Raw genomic sequence first — 22,471 nt, 5'->3', positions numbered from 1 at the left:
GGCAGAGATTACATTCAGGGGTGAACAAATATAAAAAATAAATCATTTAATTAGGGAATAAGGCTGTTACAGTTCTAGTGGAGAGTTGACTCCAGAATATGCACCTTTTCATTACTGGAAGAATTTTCTTAGCCTGGCTCCGTGCCAAATATTTGGGACGTCGGTGTCATTAAGATAGCACAACTTGTATGTTCCCGGGCGTAACACTTTTAAATTTTGTATGGCCCTTCCCAGTTAGGCTTTAGCTTGCCTTGATTTGTTGGATCCGAAGTCTCTGTATCCCAAGAACCAAATCTCCAACCTAATGCTACCTTATTTTGGCTTTCTTCCCAAAGTAGAGTTTTGTCTTTTCTTTGTATTTCTCCATCTTCTTCACTGCTCGATCTCTTACTTCATCCAACAGCTCCAGGTTTGTCCCCAGGCCTTCAATGTTAGATACTTCATCGAAGTTAATAATTCTGTGAGATGGGGACCCGGTTTCCACTGAGAGCCTGACCTCCGAACCATATGCAAGCTTGAAGGGGGTTTCCCCGGTTCCTGTCCTGGGAGTTGTTCTGTATGACCATAAGAACTTTGGGAGTTCATCCGACAATGTCTTTTTGGATTCTTCTAGTCTTTCTTCGAGACCTTAGAGTATGGTTCTGTTGGTCACTTCTACTTGTCCATTTCCTTGAGGGTGTGCCACAAATGACCTTTTATGCTTGATTCCGAGTTCTTTGAGATATGCCTCAAAGTCCGATCCTATGAACTGGGGTCCATTGTCCGACACCAAATCCATAGGGATCCCGAACGTCATGACTATAAAGTCCATGAATTTTATGCAATCTTGTTGATTGATCATTCACTTAGCTTTTACTTCTGCCCATTTGGTCATGTAGTTGATTGCTACCAGGATGTAGCGTAGGTCTCCCTTGGCCCGGGGAAAAGGGCCCATGATATCTATGCCCCAAATAGCAAGAGGGACCGGGGAGAGTACTGATGCTGGGAGATTTGGGATTTGCTTTGGCACATTGATAAACTTTTGACACTGACTACATTTCTTGACATATTCAATTTCATTTGCGTGGATTGTTTTCTAATAGTATCCCTGTCTGATAATTTTGTAGGCCAAAGATTTTGATGCTAAGTGATCCCTACAAATTCCCCCATGCACCTCTCAGAGACAATAATATGCTTCATCCGGGTCCACACACTTAGAGTTGGGTTGAGAATATTCGCCTATATAGCTGATTTTGAGGAAGAACCGAGAAGCTTTATGTTTCAAGTACCTGGACTTATTCTTGTCTTCGGGGAGATTTGCATCTCTTAAGTAGGATATGAAAGGAGTCATCCAATTGACCGGGCTACTAATGCATAAGATTTCAGCCTGTTCAATGCTTGATGCGCGGAGTTCTTCGAAGTAGACAGAACTGCTTAGATCCGCAATATTTTATACAAGCTTGAAGATCTCATCTGCTTTAGCAATTTCCTCTCTATTGATCTGTAGGATTCTTACATGCGGGATGGTTTCCAGGATATCCCTTGTCATGGCTTGGTATTGCACCGGGTTTTGGTCTTTGGCAATGTACTCCCCATTTATTTGTTTGACCACAATCTGGGAATCACTGTGGATAATCAGGTTGGTTACTCCAATTGATTTTACCAGTCTGCATCTGGATAGTAGTGCTTCGTACTCAGCTTGATTATTCGTTGTTTGAAGGCAAAAGTTATTGCGTGCTGGATGGTAAATCCTTTCGGACTAGTAAGGATGAGACCCGCCAAGGAGTGTTCAGCTATTGATGATCTGTCGATGTATAATATCCATGCGTTTTTATTAGAAGCTTCATTTTCAACATCTGGTTGGTTTGTTGAGATTATCGGGGCTTCGGGGAAAGTGCATTCCATGACGATCTCAGTTAGTGCCTGGGCCTTTATTGCAGTTCGGGGTACGAACTTGATGTTAAACTTGCTCTGCTCAATTGCCCATTTTACCAGCCTACCAGATGCATCAGGTTTGTGGATGACTTTGCGGAGTGGTTGATCCGTGGTCACTTTAATTTCTCGGCCTTGGATGTATTGCCTTAGTTTCCTACTTGAGTGCACGAGGGCTAATGCAAATTTTTCCAAGTTTGGGTATAGAGTTTGAGTATCCTTGAGAACTTGGCTGACATAATAGACGGGGTTCTGGACTCCTTCTTCTTCCTAAATAAGAGCAGAAGAGATAGCTCTCGGGCCAGCTTCTATGTAGAGTGATATGGGTTCTTCAAGCTTGGCTTTTGATAGAATGGGGGGTTCATCAAATGGCGCTTAACTTTCTCAAATGATGAGTCACACTCCGGGGTCCATTCTATTAACTTCTTATTTCAGACTTCTTTTAGCAACTCAAAGAAAGAAAGACATCTCTCCACAAGTTTTGGGATAAACCTACGAACTGCTGCTAGGCATCCTGCCAACTTCTGAATGTCCTTCTGGGTTCGGGGCACTTTCATCTCTATTATTGTATTCATTTTTTCCGGGTTTGCCGCGATCCCTCTTTCGCTAAGTAGAAAGCCAAGGAATTTTCCGGAAGAAACCCTGAATGCGCACTTCTTCGGATCGAGCTTCATATTATATTTCCTTAAGTTGCCGAAGCACTCCTTGAGATCTTTGATATGGTCCAGGACCATGATTTATTTAGAGATCATGTCATCGACATATGACTCCATATTCCTTCCCAGTTGGCTTTTAAAGATAATGTTCATCATTTTTTGATAGGTGGCCCTGACATTGATGAGTATGAATGGTATCATGATGAAAGTATATACAGCCCGGTGGGTTATGAAAGATGTTGTTGGGGTGTCAATCAGATTCATCTTGACCTAGTTGTACCCGGAAAAGGCGTCCATGAAGCTCAGCATAACATGACCCACAGTTGCATCAATCAGCTGATCGATGTTGGGAAGAGGGTAGGAATCCTTAGGACATGCCAAATTTAGACTCGTGTAATCAACACACATCCTCCACTTTCCATACGACTTTTTGACCAACACGACATTTGCAAGCCAATCCAGATACTTAATTTCACAAATGATATCTCCCTCGAGTAGTTTTTCCACCTCTTCATCTATTTCCTGTTATTGTTCCGGGGTGAAATTTCTTCGATCCTGTTTGATTGGTCTTTTTTTTTGGATCTACATCCAAGAAATGCATTGCCACTTATTCATTGATCCCGGGCATATCTTCTGGTGTCCAAGCAAACACATCTGCATATTCTTTTAGTAACTCGACAAGCTCTTTCTGAAAAATTATTTTCAGGACTTTTCCAATTCTTATTTTCCGGGTGGGGTTCCCGGGGTCAAGTTCTATTTCCACAATCTATGCAGCCGGTTCAACCTTAGTTTTCTATTTTATTTCCATAAAATTTTGGATTCCGGCATCTGCGTTGGTTACGCTATATCCCGAATCTTCTATCACATTTACATCCAATTCGGGGCTTTTGGGGAGGTGCTCTTGATGCTTCTCTCGGCTTTGTCCCTTGGGTAGGGACATTCTTTTTTTTCATTTTCGAGTTCCGTTTTAGCCATTACTAGAGCCTGCCCGTAACATCTTCCTACCATATTTCTATCTCCATTGAGTTCTCTGACGCCTCTCGGGGTGGGGAACTTAAGCTTCAGGTGGATTGTGGATGGGATAGCTCGGAGCTTTGTAATTGTGGGCCTCCCGAGGATCATGTTATAGGATGATTTCGCGCTTATTACGTAGGACTTTATGACATCAGAAAGTTGCTGGGGTGCAGTTCCAAAGTTCACGGGTAGGTACATCACTCCCCGGATTGGTATCATTGAATTCCCGAATCCATAAAAAGGGTCCTAGAGGCAGGGGTCCATGCGTAGATGGACGAGCTTCACTCTGTTGAGTGTGTGTTCGAAAACTATGTTTGCAGAAGAACCCTTATCCACCAAGATTCGTTTTACCTTATTTTCTACAACATCGAGAGTGACCACCAGTGATTGGTTATGATCCTAATATAGTCCTTCTTAATACGCATAGGAGAAGTAAATAGGCTCATCTTTGCACAGCTGGATCATCATGACATAATTGTCCATGCCTGGGCTCTGGGGTGGTGAGGTCGTGCCGCCAAAGACTACTTTCACCACATGCTTACCATTCCCCGAGATCTTGTCTTTATCATTCAACTTTTGTTGTACGTACTAGTTCATGTTCCCTGTAATAACCCCAATTTTTGGGAAATTTTTGAAACCCTTATGAATAGTGTTTTTGCTGAATGAGAAAGCTTTTCATGCCACACTATGTAGGGGTTCTGATATGGATATTCTGAGATTTTATTAGTACTTTATATGGGATATAAGTGTATGTAAAGATCGTCAGAATCCAAATCCGAACACTTTGATTTTTCCCGGAAATACACTAGATACAGAAAGATTTGAGAAAAAGGTAACAGGATAAAAAGGATTTAAATTAAAGGATTATAGGAGAGGATCATAAAAGGAATATAATATATTGAGAAAGGTTAAGGGAACCTAAGTAATAAGATCCCGGGTATGATCCCTCAAATGATAAACGAAAACGAAAGTTAAGCGAACCGTATAACAGATCAGCGGTCATTAGGCAAATAATTAGGAAGTTAATCAAAGGGATTAGAGAGGATGATGTCACCCAACCAATGAGAAGAGGACAAGGAGGGGAGGATGACATCATGAGGATGATGCAAGCATGACATAAGAGGGAAGGAAATGTGGTGGAATATTAACCACACAAAGTCAAGGCTACAAAGGGAATTAACAAAAAAACAAGACAAAAAGCAACCAACCAAGCAAAACAAATCACAAAACACCAAACCTTCCATTTCTTCATGAAGCTCTCGGCTTCTTTCTTAAGAATTGGGAAGTCCAAGCTCCTCCACTTGCCATTTTACAAGGTAATTATCCTAGCTTCTCCTAGTTAAGTTACATACTTCCTAGAAATCTTAGCTTCAAAATCCTTTCCTAGCATTTCCTATAAATCATTCAAGAAGATGGTGAATAGTACTTTCTTGAAATTAATTTTTGTGTTCTTGATTTCTTTGAAAGAACAAGCTTGTAGGAGGTTAGATTAAGGCTTCCATGGGCATTCCAAGGACCTTTCGTGGATTAAAAGCTTCAAGGAAGGTATAACTCTTCATGGTCTTAGTTTTAAGTTTTGTTGTTTAGATTTCCTAATGATTAGATGATGGGTTAGTGTAATGGGTGTGTAATCATGTTTAGAGCTTGTTATGAGTAGTTTAGTTGGTGAGAGGCATGATTATTGTGTGTTTAGAGATTGGTTGATTTTGTGATATTTTTGGAGTTGGAAATCTTGGTTATTAGTTAATGAACTTAAGTAAACTCTTAGTTCATAATTGAGAAATAAGTATGAATTGGAAATATTGAATTGTTGGGGCTGTTGTAGTATGGTATGGATGGATGTTGGTTGTATGAATGATATGTGGTTGAATTGTGGTTGTTTTGAATGGTTTAAAATATTGGAAATCGCGTAAACATAGCCGTCGTAACGTCCGATTTTCTTTGGACTGTTTTTGTGCATAGCATTAGGACCCGAGAACCCCCTGCTAGATTATGACCACTTCCATTTTTAGATAGCTCATGTTACGAGCTTCGTTTTGATATGTAGTTCATTCGATTCCGATGCACGGTTTAGGAGAAACGACCGTTTCAAGTAACGGCATTTCGCGAACGAAACTTTTCCCCTCGCCTTACTTTGAAACATAGGTTAAAGACCAAAAAGGGTTAATTAATGTATGAAACATTTATGGTAAGTGTCTTAGGCAGTTGGTAAGACACTCGCGAAGGAATCGCTTTGAAACTCGTAAAGGTTAAATTATTAAAAATGGTGGAGCCGAGGGTACCCGAGTGACTTAAGCGAATCAGTGAGCGCAAAACAAGCGTTAGAGTCTAAGTTAGTTAAAGTATAGATTTACAAGTGATTTTGGTTTAATTCCAACTTACTTGTTGTTTATAGGTTACCAGACTCGTCCCAAGCCTTTTATCACCCCAAGTCGCTCAGGCAAGTTTTCTACCAGTTATAACTGTTGTTGTGATGTATATATGTATTTGCATTATCTTGCGATAGATGCATGTCGGTTAATTAGCAAATGTTGCAATATATTGAAGCATGCTGCTATGGTATATATATATGCATGCCTGTTTCGTATTCTTTCCTTATATATTTGTTGATTCAGTTGATAATACCTATGCTAGAGGATAGCGGTAATTTGCATATACCCTTAGTATAGGGACCCAAAGGTGAAAATATTTTCTAAAACCGGGAGTCGAGGATCCCGAGTAGATTTTGTATATATGGATATATATATATATATATATACTTATATATATATGGTCATAGTTTTCAAAACTATTAATCGAATAAGGTTTATTCGATAACTTTAACTTTATTTTATTATTGAATATTATTTTGAATATTATTCGAAGGCGTATGACTCCTTTATATTAAATGAATATTATTTTGAATATTCATTCGAGGACTTATGACTCCCTTTACTTTATTAATGAATATTATTTTGAATATTCATTCGAGGGCTTATGACTCTTTTATATTATTTATTGAATATTATTTGAATATTCATTCGAGGGCTTATGATTCAGTTTATATTATTTAATGAATATTATTTGAATATTCATGTGAGGATCTATGACTCCGATTATTTGCTGAGGTATATTCTTTATTTTATTAAAGAATAAGGTGTCAATAATCAAACTTATTTTCGATTATTCAAATAAAGATAATACTTTCATATAAGTATATCTTTGGTTATTTAATACTCGTTTCAAGTATAAGTTTTAATACTTCTACTTCAATTATTTTTATAAAGATTATTCTTTATGGGAATATTATTTAATTAATAATATTCAGTCATTTTCTAAATATTCTGGGGACTGATTTACTTCATTAAATCAGCTTTACTCCAAACACTCTATAAAGTGTTTTCGAGTCTTCAAAATGATTTTTAAAAGTCAGAGCGGATCCCAAAACTCATTTTTATATTTAAGATCTTCCTTTTTTAAGGGGATTTAAATACTCGCTCAAAACCTGGGGAATCCGGCTCTGTGGTGTATTTTATATTCGCAACGAGGTTGCAGTTTTGGTAAATGAATTGATTACTTGCCCAATGTTCGGGAAGTAAGCCCATCTAATTGAGTCGGCATAAGCGACAGGCCGGGGTACGGTCTATGAATTGTGTAAGTGGCTGGGTGGCAGTCCATCAACGCGTAAGAGGCCGGGTGGCGGTCCAGCACAAGGTCCTTATGAGGCCAGGGTGATGACCGGTGGGGGATTCATCCATCTACTAGTAGAAAAGGTTACTTATTGGTATCTTTGCCTGATCAGCAAGATATCTGGTTTATGCCAAAATTCTTTTCCTTTCCAAAATTCATTGGATGTTTTAAACTCTGTTCATACTTTACATAACAGAGGTTCCAGGAAATGTTTAAGAGATATATATATATGTGGATATATACATATCGGGACTAAATAAAGTATCTCGTAACTTTATTTCATTCAATAATATTTCAAAGATTGAATCTATTCAAATCTTGTCTTGTAGTCTCATCTATATGATGAACTTTTGAAACTGGTTATAACTTGAACGGTGGTAGTTCAAGTAGTATTGGGAAAGATATAAGTATATTGGGGTATTTGGTAACCTCATCTTTTAAACTTATATCTAATTAATAATTGTCTTATGAATGACAAAGATTTTCAGAAAAACGTTGAGACAAGGTTAGATATATGAGATCACCTTGCAACGATATTTTTTTTATATACAGTTATACACTGGGACTTTGTGTATACTAGGCATGGAAGAGGACTTCCAATATTTTGAAAAGTATATATGTATATATACTGAATATTTTTGCGACTTCATCGCATTAAGATATCAAACTTGGTTCATTTCTTTTGACCAAGACTTTCATGAGTATTATGAGTAGGCTCATATATTGTAAATCATTATACATATTATTTTGGTGGGCTTGCTGCTCACCCTTGCTTTCTTCTTTCATCACACAACAACAGTTAGGAAAGATGGCCAGACTCCAGCAGACCCAGCGCAAGCGGGTGGGAAGCGTCCCGCGTCTTCCCGTTGATGTTGTAGCTGCTATAGCTGCAGAGGTAGACCTATTGTAGATCAGACCATCTACTTTTGAGAATCAATTATGTATAATTATAACTTGTGGCAGATAATGGCAATTAACTGTAAATTTATCAAGTAATCATTTTGGGTTGTAATAACTTTTAAATTGTGGATTTAAAGACTTGTACTTATTTAAATTTCATCTCTGAGACTATAACGGGTTGTGGTGTGTGTTAGTGTGGGGTCACAGCATAAGGTTAATTATTATTAATTAAGTGAAGTGATATTGTGGAAAGAAAGACCGTGACGACCCGGATCCCCGACCCCGGATCTGGGGGTGTTACAGAAATGGTATCAGAGCTAAGCGTTATAAACCTCAGAGATGATGGAACGTTAAGATAATAAGTTCACTAAGATAATAAGAACTCTTGCCAAGTTCATAGTCGGGCTACCTAACGTAGTACTGATAGTTAAAACCCTTATGGGAACCCTTATAAATATCGTGATAGGAGCGTAGTTCGTTATCGTATATGGTAGCGGGACTCCGAACCCTGAGGTTGAGGAGCAACATCGTGATGATATTTTATTACTAATTGGAGATCGGATTGTGGATCCGATAGAGTGTCCTAATGCAGGACCGGATAATGTTGATATTGAGGATGTTGTCCTAGTAGGGATAGTTGTTGAGGAGGACCCCATGGAGGATCCTGACAGGATTGGATAAAGGACTACTGATGAATTGATGACCATGGTTTGGTCGACTACCAGAGGTAGGATTGGCCGGTCACTACCGGAGGTTCGTTCAAGTTTGTAAAGATAGTAACCCCTTTAACGCGGCTTACTCGTAAGACTGAGAAGTTCGAATGGACAGAGAAATGCGAGAACAGCTTTCAAGAACTGAAGCAGAGGTTGGTGATGGCCCCTATGCTGGCATTGCCGGATGGAAAAGGAGATTTTGTGAAGTGTAGTGACGCTTCGCACAAGGGCTTAGGGTGCGTGCTTATGCAGCACGGTAAGGTAATCGCGTACATGTCAAGACAATTAAGGTAATATGAAATTCGATATCCCCGCCCATGAGCTTAGACTCGTGGCAATAGTTTTACCCTAAAGATTGGAGGCACTACTTGTATGGAGAGAAGTGCGAGAATTACCTAAGCCATAAGTGCTCTAGTACATTTTCACGTAGAAAGAGCTCAACATATGCCAGAGGAGGCAGTTAGAGCTAATCAAGAATAATGATTGGGAGATTCTTTATCATTCGGGGAAAGCCAATGTGGTGGCTGATGCCCTTAGTAAAAAGGAGAGACCCAAGATGATAATGTCTTTGGGATAGTTTATAAGAGATTTTGAGAAAATGGAAATAGAAGTGAAGGTAACCGGAGCCGGTACCGAAAAGCTGTTTGAGATTGCAATACAGGCCGAATTTTTTGGAAAAAAGCATACGGTGCCAGAGAAAGATGATAAGGGAATAATGAGGTATTCCTATAGAAATTGGGTTCCAAAAGTTCAAGAGCGTAAGGATGAGAACTTAGATGACAGCCATAGTTTGAGGAATAGGATTTAGGGCAAACCCTGAATACGATAGTCAGGGAGGTTGCCATCAAGAAAGAAAGAACCCATAACATAATGGAGTGGAAAATAAGGATTTTAAATTAAAAGATGACCCCAATTATGGGGAGTAGGATGAAACATTTCATACTAAGGAAACAGAAAGTCGAGTAAGGAAAGGAGACCCGAGACGGTACTCCTATACGGCAATTCATGGACCTGTCTAAAAAGAACTTAGACTATTATCCCCAACCACCACCCTGAGGAGACAGTGCGGTGAGAAATTCTTTCAGAACCTTTAAGTCACTAAGCTCTCAGAGTTCCATGGAACAAGCTGACCCAGCCGAGGCAAGAGCCTGGCTAAAGGAAATATAGGAATTATTTGAGATTCTAAATAATTGACGAATCACAAAAGACTGTTTTTGTCACTTACCCTCCTAAGAGAGAGACCACCCGCTGGTGAAAGACCAAGAAAGGCACGGAGCCAGAGGTTATGATAAACTGATTAAAGTTCAGCCAATTTCGGGAAAGTAATTCCCAAGGTTATGGAGAGAGTGTAAAAGCTTTAGAGCCTGAACAAAGGCAGACGAGTATGATGAATTATGAATTTAAGTTGTAAAAGTGGTCAAGATTCGTTCTAAGGGCACGAATCCAGAATGACGGGATGTTGAAATCAATGCTTATGTTGTGTTGGTTCATGAAATAATGATAAGAGAAAGGAAAAAAAAATTTGAAGTGGAAAGGAATATAAGGGCAATAGAGTTTGAGGTATGATAAGGGAGTTGGGTATGACGAAACCCTAACGACTCGTAGCAATAGAAATAGAAAAGTATGCATTCGTCAGGATGAGGGTGATTCACCATAAGTTAAAATTGATGGTTGAGGGCATAAGAGATACATATATATTATTCCCTGTAAGTTGGGAGGATTCGAAGAAACCTTGAGATAGTTCGAAGGATAAATAATGAGACGCGGATAGACTGAGGAGACAAGAAAGTAAGAAATTAAGAAAATTGGATGAAGGAAGTGACCTTCAAGAATGTGAAGTGTAAGACCGGTGGCTTGATACCCAGGAAGGGAGACGCCAGGTATGAAAGATATCCCAACATTGAGATGACTGTTGAGATAAACAACAAAAGTAAATAAGGATTTATTAAGAAGAAGTTCACGTTGAACACGACCAATATCTTCCAGATCATCCATGTGATCATTACCAAATCAGGAAAGACAAGCGGATAACCGTTGTTATCTTTTGGAGGCCATATGGATTGACCTCAATTTGAATAAGGATGCTATTATGAAGTTAGGTATAGACTATCGAGGTGGGAATGATGAATATGATAATCTATCAAGGATATATGACTTGATTTATTCGTGGAAGGATGCAGGTACCTTTTTAAGGTGGAATTAAGGATAGAACATTGGTAACTTAAAATGAATCCTAGGGGACTGCATAAAGGTTGGCATGTCACCCTTAATAGGGACAGTATGAGTTTTGACAGTATGATTGGGAAAGGGTTAAGGTAACAACAACCTTTAAGAATCAGTGGAGAAATTTTGCAGAAGTATATAGACAATGGTTCTACTATTAGTAAATGGTATTATGATATGCCCTGTATCTAGGGAATACAGGAGGAACGATTGAAGGATAACCTTAGAGGTTTTATAAGGAAAAAGGTAATATTCAAAATTCTCAAGAATAGAAATGTGGATAAAGGAAATATGACGTAATTATAATGATGCCAAGTGGGGCACGTGTTAAACCACGAGAAAGTATGGATCGAACCAGTAATGGTCGAAATTGTTCAGGGCAATTAGGACTTAAGATAAAAAAAAAATGTTCTAAGTATGATTGAGAGTCAGTCTTGACAGTGATTAGCCTCTAAAGAATGAGGCAATAACTTATGGAAAAATGGTGATATTTTTTTCCCATCTGATTTTAAGGAAAACATCTTCACTCAAGCAGTGATCGGAAATAAGGTAGAAAATTTATTTGGAGGTGGTTAAAATGACATTGACTGTAAGGAAATTTTACTATCAGGAAAGGCCAAAGAGGTGGCCGACACTTTAAGGGTAAGAGGATAATTATAGGCGCGTGTGCCAAAAGAATACAGTGATGATGGTTAAAAATGTGAAGGTTGAATTATGGTTTGGAAGATTGACATTCCTTCTGATGACTGTGCAATACCCAACCGTAATAGTAGTTGGTAAAGGTTTAATTCGTGTAATCGCCATGAACGGGCTATCTATCTTAGAAGGTCCTATCTTGAGAATAATCCAGGACCATGTTTCAAAAAGGACTAGATGAACCCTTGAGTTAATTCTTCTATTTAAGGCGTATGATTAAGAATGGTATTAACCTGCTATCGTTGCTTTGATTGAAACTCTTCTGCACTTTTATCTGCTTCATGTCATGAAAGTACGTCAGAGTTTGGAGTGTTCTTCATGAATTGTGATTGGTGGTTATGTTAACTCCTTAGGAGAATTAGATACGAGATGTATGGACTCCGTATGGTTAGTTATTAAGACTTCATGGAAAATGAATGACTACAGTAGGTCAGTGGTGGACCATAGTAAGGCAGCAATGATTCTGCGAGTATTGAGCTGATTACAACCGTGAGAGTTATATTGGAATGGGTGTTGAGATTGAGTACCACTAATCGGGTCGTGGTAGTGTATAAGTTATCATTGATAGACAAATTAAGTAGAGTATCTACCTAGTGAATAATTATTCTTTCTTATCAATAGAGAGTCGTATTATTATACGTGGAAGGTTGCGGTGCAAGCATAGAATTCTAGTAACGATGATGTATAGAATGAGATCCCAGATTCGATTTTTCGATGTCGAGGGAGTTTCAAAGGTGATTGTGTATAAGCTCGAGGAAGAGCATGGGTCCATAGATTGATGGACGGGATAGCGAAAATATTTAGGCATGGGAAATACGAGGCTATAATGCTTAATGTTGATTTATATACGTATATGATTTGTTCTCCTATGACAAACCTCTATAGTTCAGAGGTAGGTTCCAAGCCAGATATTTTGTGGCAGTATATTTTTTTTTTTCATATATACAATTCTCTTCAATTCGTTCTTTTCTCTTCTTTTCATTTCATTCATGTAAGCTAAGAAGAACAACCCTTCTAGAAGGGGAGGTATTGCCGAATGACTATCTATCTTTGTGATAGAAGCCTAGTAGGATACCATATGTTGTTTAATTGCTTGTCAAGTACTAAAGGCTGGCCACCTTCTGTACTAACTATGCGATATAACAAGTGTTCATGATCATAGTGATCTCTCAACAAATTCCTTTACTTCTATTTGATTGATCAAATTTTGGAAAATAGAAACAACTGAAAAAGGAGTAATAAAGTGGTGGTAGTATGCGGAATGGGAACACATTCGTGATACTAAGGTTGACGTGGTTATTAAAAGGTTATAGAACGCTAACGAGCAAAAGTATAACCAGTATAATATTAGGAACGGAAGGTAGTAGCGATTACGAACTGGAAAAGAATGGGTATTAAGAAGCAAAAGCTATAATGCTAGAAGCTATAATGAGAGTCTGTGCAATAGACTTGAAAGGAATTGGAATGATCACATAACGCGGATTGAGTTTTCTTACGACAATAGATCATATGTCAGTATTGAGATATCGCCTTATGAGATCCTTGAGGGAAGACAATGTCGATCTCCCTTATATTAGGATGAAGTTGTAGAGCGCAAGATGCTCGGACCCGCAGTAGTCCAAAGGACCAAGGATATGATAGATCTAATCAGAGGACGGCTGGTAGTAGCCCAAGATGGACATGATAAGTATGTTGATTGACACGAAAGGATAAAGAGTATGAAATAGGGGACCTAGTAATGTTATAGGTATCCCTTGGAAAGGATTGATGAGGTTCGGAAAGAAAGGAAAACTAAGTCTACAATTTGTTGGACCCTTGGATATATTAGGACGTTTGGGAAGTTAGCATATGAGCTAACCCTACCCCCGAACCTGTAGCAAGTTCATAACGTGTTCCACGTATCAATGTTAAGGAAGTGTATTCGGATGCCAGATAAATAGAGGCATAGGAGCGCATAGACATGCAACGCGACGTAACCTATATGGAGTAACCGGGAAGGGTTATAGAGTGAAAAGGAACAAGTGCTTAGGGGAAGGATTATCAAACTAGGCAGAGTTTGGTGGTAGAACCACAATGTGGGAAAATTTACTCGAGAGTTAGAAAGTGCAATGCTAAGAGAGTATCCCTATTCACTTTCTATCTGATTCCGGGACGGAATCCTTTTAAGGAGGGGAGACTGTAATAACCCCAATTTTTGGGAAATTTTTGAAACCCTTATGAATAGTGTTTTTGCTGAATGAGAAAACTTTTCATGCCACACTATGTAGGGGTTCTGATATGGATATTCTGAGATTTTATTAGTACTTTATATGGGATATAAGTGTATGTAAAGATCGTCAGAATCCAAATCCGAACACTTTGATTTTTCCCGGAAATACACTAGATACGGAAAGATTTGAGAAAAAGGTAACAGGATAAAAAGGATTTAAATTAAAGGATTATAGGAGAGGATCATAAAAGGAATATAATATATTGAGAAAGGTTAAGGGAACCTAAGTAATAAGATCCCGGGTATGATCCCTCAAACGATAAATGAAAACGAAAGTTAAGCGAACCGTATAACAGATCAGCGGTCATTAGGCAAACAATTAGGAAGTTAATCAAAGGGATTAGAGAGGATGATGTCACCCAACCAATGAGAAGAGGACAAGGAGGGGAGGATGACATCATGAGGATGATGCAAGCATGACATAAGAGGGAAGGAAATGTGGTGGAATATTAACCACACAAAGTCAAGGCTACAAAGGGAATTAACCAAAAAACAAGACAAAAAGCAACCAACCAAGCAAAACAAATCACAAAACACCAAACCTTCCATTTCTTCATGAAGCTCTCGGCTTCTTTCTTAAGAATTGGGAAGTCCAAGCTCCTCCACTTGCCATTTTACAAGGTAATTATCCTAGCTTCTCCTAGTTAAGTTACATACTTCCTAGAAATCTTAGCTTCAAAATCCTTTCCTAGCATTTCCTATAAATCATTCAAGGAGATGGTGAATAGTACTTTCTTGAAATTAATTTTTGTGTTCTTGATTTCTTTGAAAGAACAAGCTTGTAGGAGGTTAGATTAAGGCTTCCATGGGCATTCCAAGGACCTTTCGTGGATTAAAAGCTTCAAGGAAGGTATAACTCTTCATGGTCTTAGTTTTAAGTTTTGTTGTTTAGATTTCCTAATGATTAGATGATGGGTTAGTGTAATGGGTGTGTAATCATGTTTAGAGCTTGTTATGAGTAGTTTAGTTGGTGAGAGGCATGATTATTGTGTGTTTAGAGATTGGTTGATTTTGTGATATTTTTGGAGTTGGAAATCTTGGTTATTAGTTAATGAACTTAAGTAAACTCTTAGTTCATAATTGAGAAATAAGTATGAATTGGAAATATTGAATTGTTGGGGCTGTTGTAGTATGGTATGGATGGATGTTGGTTGTATGAATGATATGTGGTTGAATTGTGGTTGTTTTGAATGGTTTAAAATATTGGAAATCGCGTAAACATAGCCGTCGTAACGTCCGATTTTCTTTGGACTGTTTTTGTGCATAGCATTAGGACCCGAGAACCCCCTGCTAGATTATGACCACTTCCATGTTTAGATAGCTCATGTTACGAGCTTCGTTTTGATATGTAGTTCGTTCGATTCCGATGCACGGTTTTGGAGAAACGACCGTTTCAAGTAACGGCGTTTTGCGAACGAAACTTTTCCCCTCGCCTTACTTTGAAACATAGGTTAAAGACCAAAAAGGGTTAATTAATGTATGAAACATTTATGGTAAGTGTCTTAGGCAGTTGGTAAGACACTCGCGAAGGAATCGCTTTAAAACTCGTAAAGGTTAAATTATTAAAAATGGTGGAGCCGAGGGTACCCGAGTGACTTAAGCGAATCAGTGAGCGCAAAACAAGCGTTAGAGTCTAAGTTAGTTAAAGTATAGATTTACAAGTGATTTTGGTTTAATTCCAACTTACTTGTTGTTTATAGGTTACCAGACTCGTCCCAAGCCTTTTATCACCCCAAGTCACTCAGGCAAGTTTTCTACCAGTTATAACTATTGTTGTGATGTATATATGTATTTGCATTATCTTGCGATAGATGCATGTTGGTTAATTAGCAAATGTTGCAATATATTGAAGCATGCTGCTATGGTATATATATATGCATGCCTGTTTCGTATTCTTTCCTTATATATCTGTTGATTCAGTTGATAATACCTATGCTAGAGGATAGCGGTAATTTGCATATACCCTTAATATAGGGACCCAAAGGTGAAAATATTTTCTAAAACCGGGAGTCGAGGATCCCGAGTAGATTTTGTATATATGGATATAAATATATATATATATATACTTATATATATATGGTCATAGTTTTCAAAACTATTAATCGAATAAGGTTTATTCGATAACTTTAACTTTATTTTATTATTGAATATTATTTTGAATATTATTCGAAGGCGTATGACTCCTTTATATTAAATGAATATTATTTTGAATATTCATTCGAGGACTTATGACTCCCTTTACTTTATTAATGAATATTATTTTGAATATTCATTCGAGGGCTTATGACTCTTTTATATTATTTATTGAATATTATTTGAATATTCATTCGAGGGCTTATGACTCAGTTTATATTATTTAATGAATATTATTTGAATATTCATGTGAGGATCTATGACTCCGATTATTTGCTGAGGTATATTCTTTATTTTATTAAAGAATAAGGTGTCAATAATCAAACTTATTTTCGATTATTCAAATAAAGATAATACTTTCATATAAGTATATCTTTGGTTATTTAATACTCGTTTCAAGTATAAGTTTTAATACTTCTACTTCAATTATTTTTATAAAGATTATTCTTTATGGGAATATTATTTAATTAATAATATTCAGTCATTTTCTAAATATTCTGGGGACTGATTTACTTCATTAAATCAGCTTTACTCCAAACACTCTATAAAGTGTTTTCGAGTCTTCAAAATGATTTTTAAAAGTCAGAGCGGATCCCAAAACTCATTTTTATATTTAAGATCTTCCTTTTTTAAGGGGATTTAAATACTCGCTCAAAACCTGGGGAATCCGGCTCTGTGGTGTATTTTATATTCGCAACGAGGTTGCAGTTTTGGTAAATGAATTGATTACTTGCCCAATGTTCGGGAAGTAAGCCCATCTAATTGAGTCGGCATAAGCGACAGGCCGGGGTACGGTCTATGAATTGTGTAAGTGGCTGGGTGGCAGTCCATCAACGCGTAAGAGGCCGGGTGGCGGTCCAGCACAAGGTCCTTATGAGGCCAGGGTGATGACCGGTGGGGGATTCATCCATCTACTAGTAGAAAAGGTTACTTATTGGTATCTTTGCCTGATCAGCAAGATATCTGGTTTATGCCAAAATTCTTTTCCTTTCCAAAATTCATTGGATGTTTCAAACTCTGTTCATACTTTACATAACAGAGGTTCCAGGAAATGTTTAAGAGATATATATATGTGGATATATACATATCGGGACTAAATAAAGTATCTCGTAACTTTATTTCATTCAATAATATTTCAAAGATTGAATCTATTCAAATCTTGTCTTGTAGTCTCATCTATGTGATGAACTTTTGAAACTGGTTATAACTTGAACGGTGGTAGTTCAAGTAGTATTGGGAAAGATATAAGTATATTGGGGTATTTGGTAACCTCATCTTTTAAACTTATATCTAATTAATAATTGTCTTATGAATGACAAAGATTTTCAGAAAAACGTTGAGACAAGGTTAGATATATGAGATCACCTTGCAACGATATTTTTTTATATACAGTTATACACTGGGACTTTGTGTATACTAGGCATGGAAGAGGACTTCCAATATTTTGAAAAATATATATGTATATATACTGAATATTTTTGCGACTTCATCGCATTAAGATATCAAACTTGGTTCATTTCTTTTGACCAAGACTTTCATGAGTATTATGAGTAGGCTCATATATTGTAAATCATTATACATATTATTTTGGTGGGCTTGCTGCTCACCCTTGCTTTCTTCTTTCATCACACAACAACAGTTAGGAAAGATGGCCAGACTCCAGCAGACCCAGCGCAAGCGGGTGGGAAGCGTCCCGCGTCTTCCCGTTGATGTTGTAGCTGCTATAGCTGCAGTGGTAGACCTATTGTAGATCAGACCATCTACTTTTGAGAATCAATTATGTATAATTATAACTTATGGCAGATAATGGAAATTAACTGTAAATTTATCAAGTAATCATTTTGGGTTGTAATAACTTTTAAATTGTGGATTCAAAGACTTGTACTTATTTAAATTTCATCTCTGAGACTATAACGGGTTGTGGTGTGTGTTAGTGTGGGGTCACAGCATAAGGTTAATTATTATTAATTAAGTGAAGTGATATTGTGGAAAGAAAGACCGTGACGACCCGGATCCCCGACCCCGGATCTGGGGGTGTTACATTCCCTTTCTTGATCTGGTCTTCGATGAACCTTTTGAAGGAGAAACAATTTTCAGTTGTATGAACATGATCCTCATGGTATCCGCAGTGTTTGTCCCTTGCCCTATTCTCCAAAGGAGCTAGGAGGGGCTTTGGAGGGTAGTAGTAGGTGTTAGGAAATGAATAACACACATGGGGGTGAATGTGTTTTTGGTGTTTTTGTACTTTTCTTGAATTATTATGGTTTGAACAAAATAAATGCAATCTTGTAGTGATATGTGTTAGTACTGAAATTTAAATAATCAATAACAGTGAACAAAGATCTTTCAAAACTCACTTAATTTTATATTAAAATTAAGAATGTTTTGATACAAAATTTCTAGGCTCTTTGTTAATAAAGAGCTTAGCTTCTTCTTGAGAGAAATACAAGATTTTCTATCTAAATTATTACAACTGACAAAGGACCAGTGTTAACTTTATATCTCAGTTAACTACTGGTTTACACAGTGTATAATGAGACATACTATTCACTTTAGTAAGCTGTCACTAATCATTTCCATTTTGGGAAAAGTATAACTTCCATTTCTGGCTTAGCATATCTTTGCACCCCGTGTTAACTTTGATCTTCCTTTGTCAGTTAATCTTCACCATTGATCTTGCACATTCTTCAAGCTGCTTTTTTTAGACTTGTCAATCCAGCTGGTTGGATTGTTTGTTTATTGTAGATCTTGGATATTGAACTGGTCTGCAATTTGTACTTTGAGATTTACCTCGAGATCTCCAGTTAGGCATATAGAGATCTTGACATCTTGATAAGTATATTGATTTATCAAGATTTCTAATTCTCCATAGTAGATTTGACTTATAGAGGTCTCTGAGTTCTCTATAAGAGAATTTGGCTTGTCGAGATCTCTCAGCTTCATGTCTTCACTTTGACTTGTCGATATCTCTGAGATCTCTAGTGACATTTTGACTTGTCGATATCTCAGAGATCTCTAGTGATATATGACTTGTCGATATCTCTAGAGTTCTCTAGTGAAGAAATGACTTGTCGATATCTCCAATCTTCATGTCTTCAATTGGCTTGTCGCTATCTCTGAGAGTTCTCTAGTAGCTTTCCTGATTTCTCGATAAGTCATTTGGATTTCTCGAATGGCTTCTCTATAACACTAAATCTGTGACTTGTAGATATCTTGACTTAGAATATTTTTATCAAAACATATTGCTTCAACTCCAAGCTTCTTCATAATTCTTCCGAGGCATGATCTTCTTGATCTTCTTCCAGATATAATTCTTAGGTTTGATACTGTTTGAACAAAAAGACTCCAGTCTGCTCTTTGACATTTTTACAGACTTTAAATGTTACAATACAAAATGCAAACTAATATTACAATACAACTTACTTAGGGTTGTCAATTTGACATAGTCTTGTTAAAGTACAGGCATGTCTTGCACAACAATCTCCCCCAATTTGTGAGAAGATTGCTTAACACAAATTCATGTCTGTTAACAAGACTAACCCCAAGTTAAAATAGAAAGTAAAGTAATTACATAAAAATTGACACAATTACTACTTTTATACATTAGAAGATTTACAAGGTTTAAGTAGTTACAAGCATCATGTAAAGACTATTTTTGCTTCTGTTTCTTCTCTAAGGATATCCTTTAACTGAACAAGAATTTCAAGTTCTTCTACAATAGGTGTCCCACTTAGAGCTTCTACAAGCTTGATTCTGTCTACTTTTGGATAACCACAATTTAGTAAATCAATTCTAAACTTAGAAAATTGGCCAGCTTTGATGTTTAGAAACTTCCCATCTTTAGATATTATGCTCCTTTCTTTTGCTTTCAGTTCTTCTGACCTTTTTATGAACATTTCAATTTCCTCATCATACTTTCTCTTTGTTTCCTCATATTCAACTTCATTCCTTTTTCTTCTTTCTTCTCTTTCAATCAACCACTCAGCCAGAATTGATCTCCATGCTCTTGTAGCAGAATCCTGATCCTTTAGCAGGCTTATCACTCTCTTAATTTCTGATTTTAGGCTTTTCTTGAAAGTTAATGGTTGAACATAGTAAATTAAATCTTGTATAGAAAAGTGTTCATGCAGAATATAAGCTTGCAGAAAATAAAGAACACAGATCTTCAAAACACACTTAATTTTTGTATTAAAAATTAAGATGTTTTGCTACAAAATTTCTAAGCTCTTTGAAGTTAAAGAGCTCAGCTTCTTCTCGAGAGTGTTACAAGAATTTTGATCTAAATTGTTACTTCTAATTGGAGGACCAGTGTTAACTTTATATCTCAGTTAACTGCTAGTTTACACAATGGATAATAAACATGCTATTAACTTTTCTAAACTGTCACTTGTCATTTCTATTTATAGAAAAACAAATCTTCCATTTTTGGCTCAGCATATCTTTGGAATCCCGTGTTTACTTTAATCTTCCTTAGTCAGTTAATCTTTGCCATTGATCTTGCACACTCTTCAAGCTGCATTTTGTAGACTTGTCAATCCAACTGTTGGATTGTTTGTTGATTGTTTATTTTGGATATTAAACTGATCTGCAATTCTGTACTTTGAGACTGTACTTCGAGATCTTCAGTTTGAATTAATAGAACACTTGACATCTCAATAAGTACATAGGCTTATCGATATCTCTAGCACTCCATAATGAGTTTGTCTTGTAGAGGTCTTCAGCTGGTCGAGATCTCTAGTCTTCATATCTTCACTTTGACTTGTAGATATGTAATAACCCCAATTTTTGGAAAATTTTTGAAACCCTTATGAATAGTGTTTTTGCTGAATGAGAAAACTTTTCATGCCACACTATGTAGGGGTTCTGTTATTGATCTTCTGGGATATTATTAGTACTCTATGTGGTATATAAGTGTATGTAAAGATCGTCAGAATCCAATTTCCGAACACTTTGATTTTTCCCGGAAATCCACTAGATACAGAAAGAATTGAGAAAAAGGTAACATGATAAAAAGGATTTAAATTAAAGGATTATAAGAGAGGATCATAAAAAGGAATATAATGTATTAAGATAGGTTAAGGGAACCTAAGTAATAAGATCCCGGGTATGATCCCTCAAACGATAAACAAAAACGAAAGTTAAGCGAACCGTATAACAGATCAGCGGTCATTAGGCAAACAATTAGGAAGTTAATCAAAGAGATTAGTGGGGATGATGTCACCCAACCAATGAGAAGAGGACAAGGAGGGAAAGATGACATCATAGCATGACACAAGCATGACATAAGGAGGAAGGAGATGTGGATGGTTATTAACCACACAAAATCAAGGTTAATTAAGTAATTAACTTAAAACAACACAAAAATCAACCAACCAAAAGCAAAACAAGGCAAAACACAAAAATCTCTCGTTCCTCTTCATCTTGCTCTCGGCTTTTTGAAGAAATGCAAGGATGAGAATTTCAAAACCCTAGCTACACACCTTCAAAAATCAAGAGGTTTGTTTCTTTAGCTTCCATAATTCATAACTAAGATGAGCCATAAGTTTAAGCTCAAGATTCCATGTTTAACATAGCTAATTAATTCATCAAAGTTCTTGGTGAATAGTGTTTTCAAGAAACTAACTTTGTGTTTTCTTAGGTTTCTTCAAGATCCAAGCTTAGTAGAGATAGTTAGTGGTTATTTAAGGCTTCCTAAGTGATTCTCCACTCTCCAAGGAAGGTTACCAGACTCGTCCCGAGCCATTCGTAACCCCCAGTCGCTCAGTTAGGAAAGATGGCCAGACTCCAGCAGACCCAGCGCAAGCGCGTGGGAAGCGTCCCGCGTCTTCCCGATGATGATGTAGCTGCTATAGCTGCAGAGGTAGATCTATTGTAGATCAGACCATCTACTTTTGAGAATCAATTATGTATAATTATAACTTGTGGCAGATAATGGCAATTAACTGTAAATTTATCAAGTAATCATTTTGGGTTGTAATAACTTTTAAATTGTGGATTCAAAGACTTGTACTTATTTGAATTTTATCTCTGAGACTATAACGGGTTGTGGTGTGTGTTAGTGTGGGGTCACAGCATAAGGTTGTTTATTATTAATTAAGTAAATTGATATTGTGGATATTAAACTGATCTGCAATTCTGTACTTTGAGACTGTACTTCGAGATCTCCAGTTTGAATTAATAGAACACTTGACATCTCAATAAGTACATAGGCTTATCGATATCTCTAGCACTCCATAATGAGTTTTTCTTGTAGAGGTCTTCAGCTGGTCGAGATCTCTAGTCTTCAT

General features: G+C 37.1%; 1 long non-coding RNA gene across 1 annotated transcript; it reads left to right on the top strand.

Annotated features, from left to right (window-relative positions):
- The first annotated feature begins 14,593 nt into the window (after positions 1-14,593).
- On the top strand, positions 14,594-22,180 carry LOC141678655 (uncharacterized). The gene is made up of 3 exons (XR_012557836.1): positions 14,594-14,672; positions 14,824-14,901; positions 21,904-22,180. It is a non-coding gene; the product is annotated as an uncharacterized LOC141678655 (long non-coding RNA).
- Positions 22,181-22,471: the final 291 nt, after the last annotated feature.

This window comes from Apium graveolens, chromosome 8 (assembly GCF_009905375.1).
Source record: "Apium graveolens cultivar Ventura chromosome 8, ASM990537v1, whole genome shotgun sequence".
NCBI classification, from domain to species: Eukaryota; Viridiplantae; Streptophyta; class Magnoliopsida; order Apiales; family Apiaceae; genus Apium; species Apium graveolens.
The sequence above is the reverse complement of the archived record's forward strand: the minus strand, read 5'-3'. Positions and strand labels throughout refer to the sequence as shown.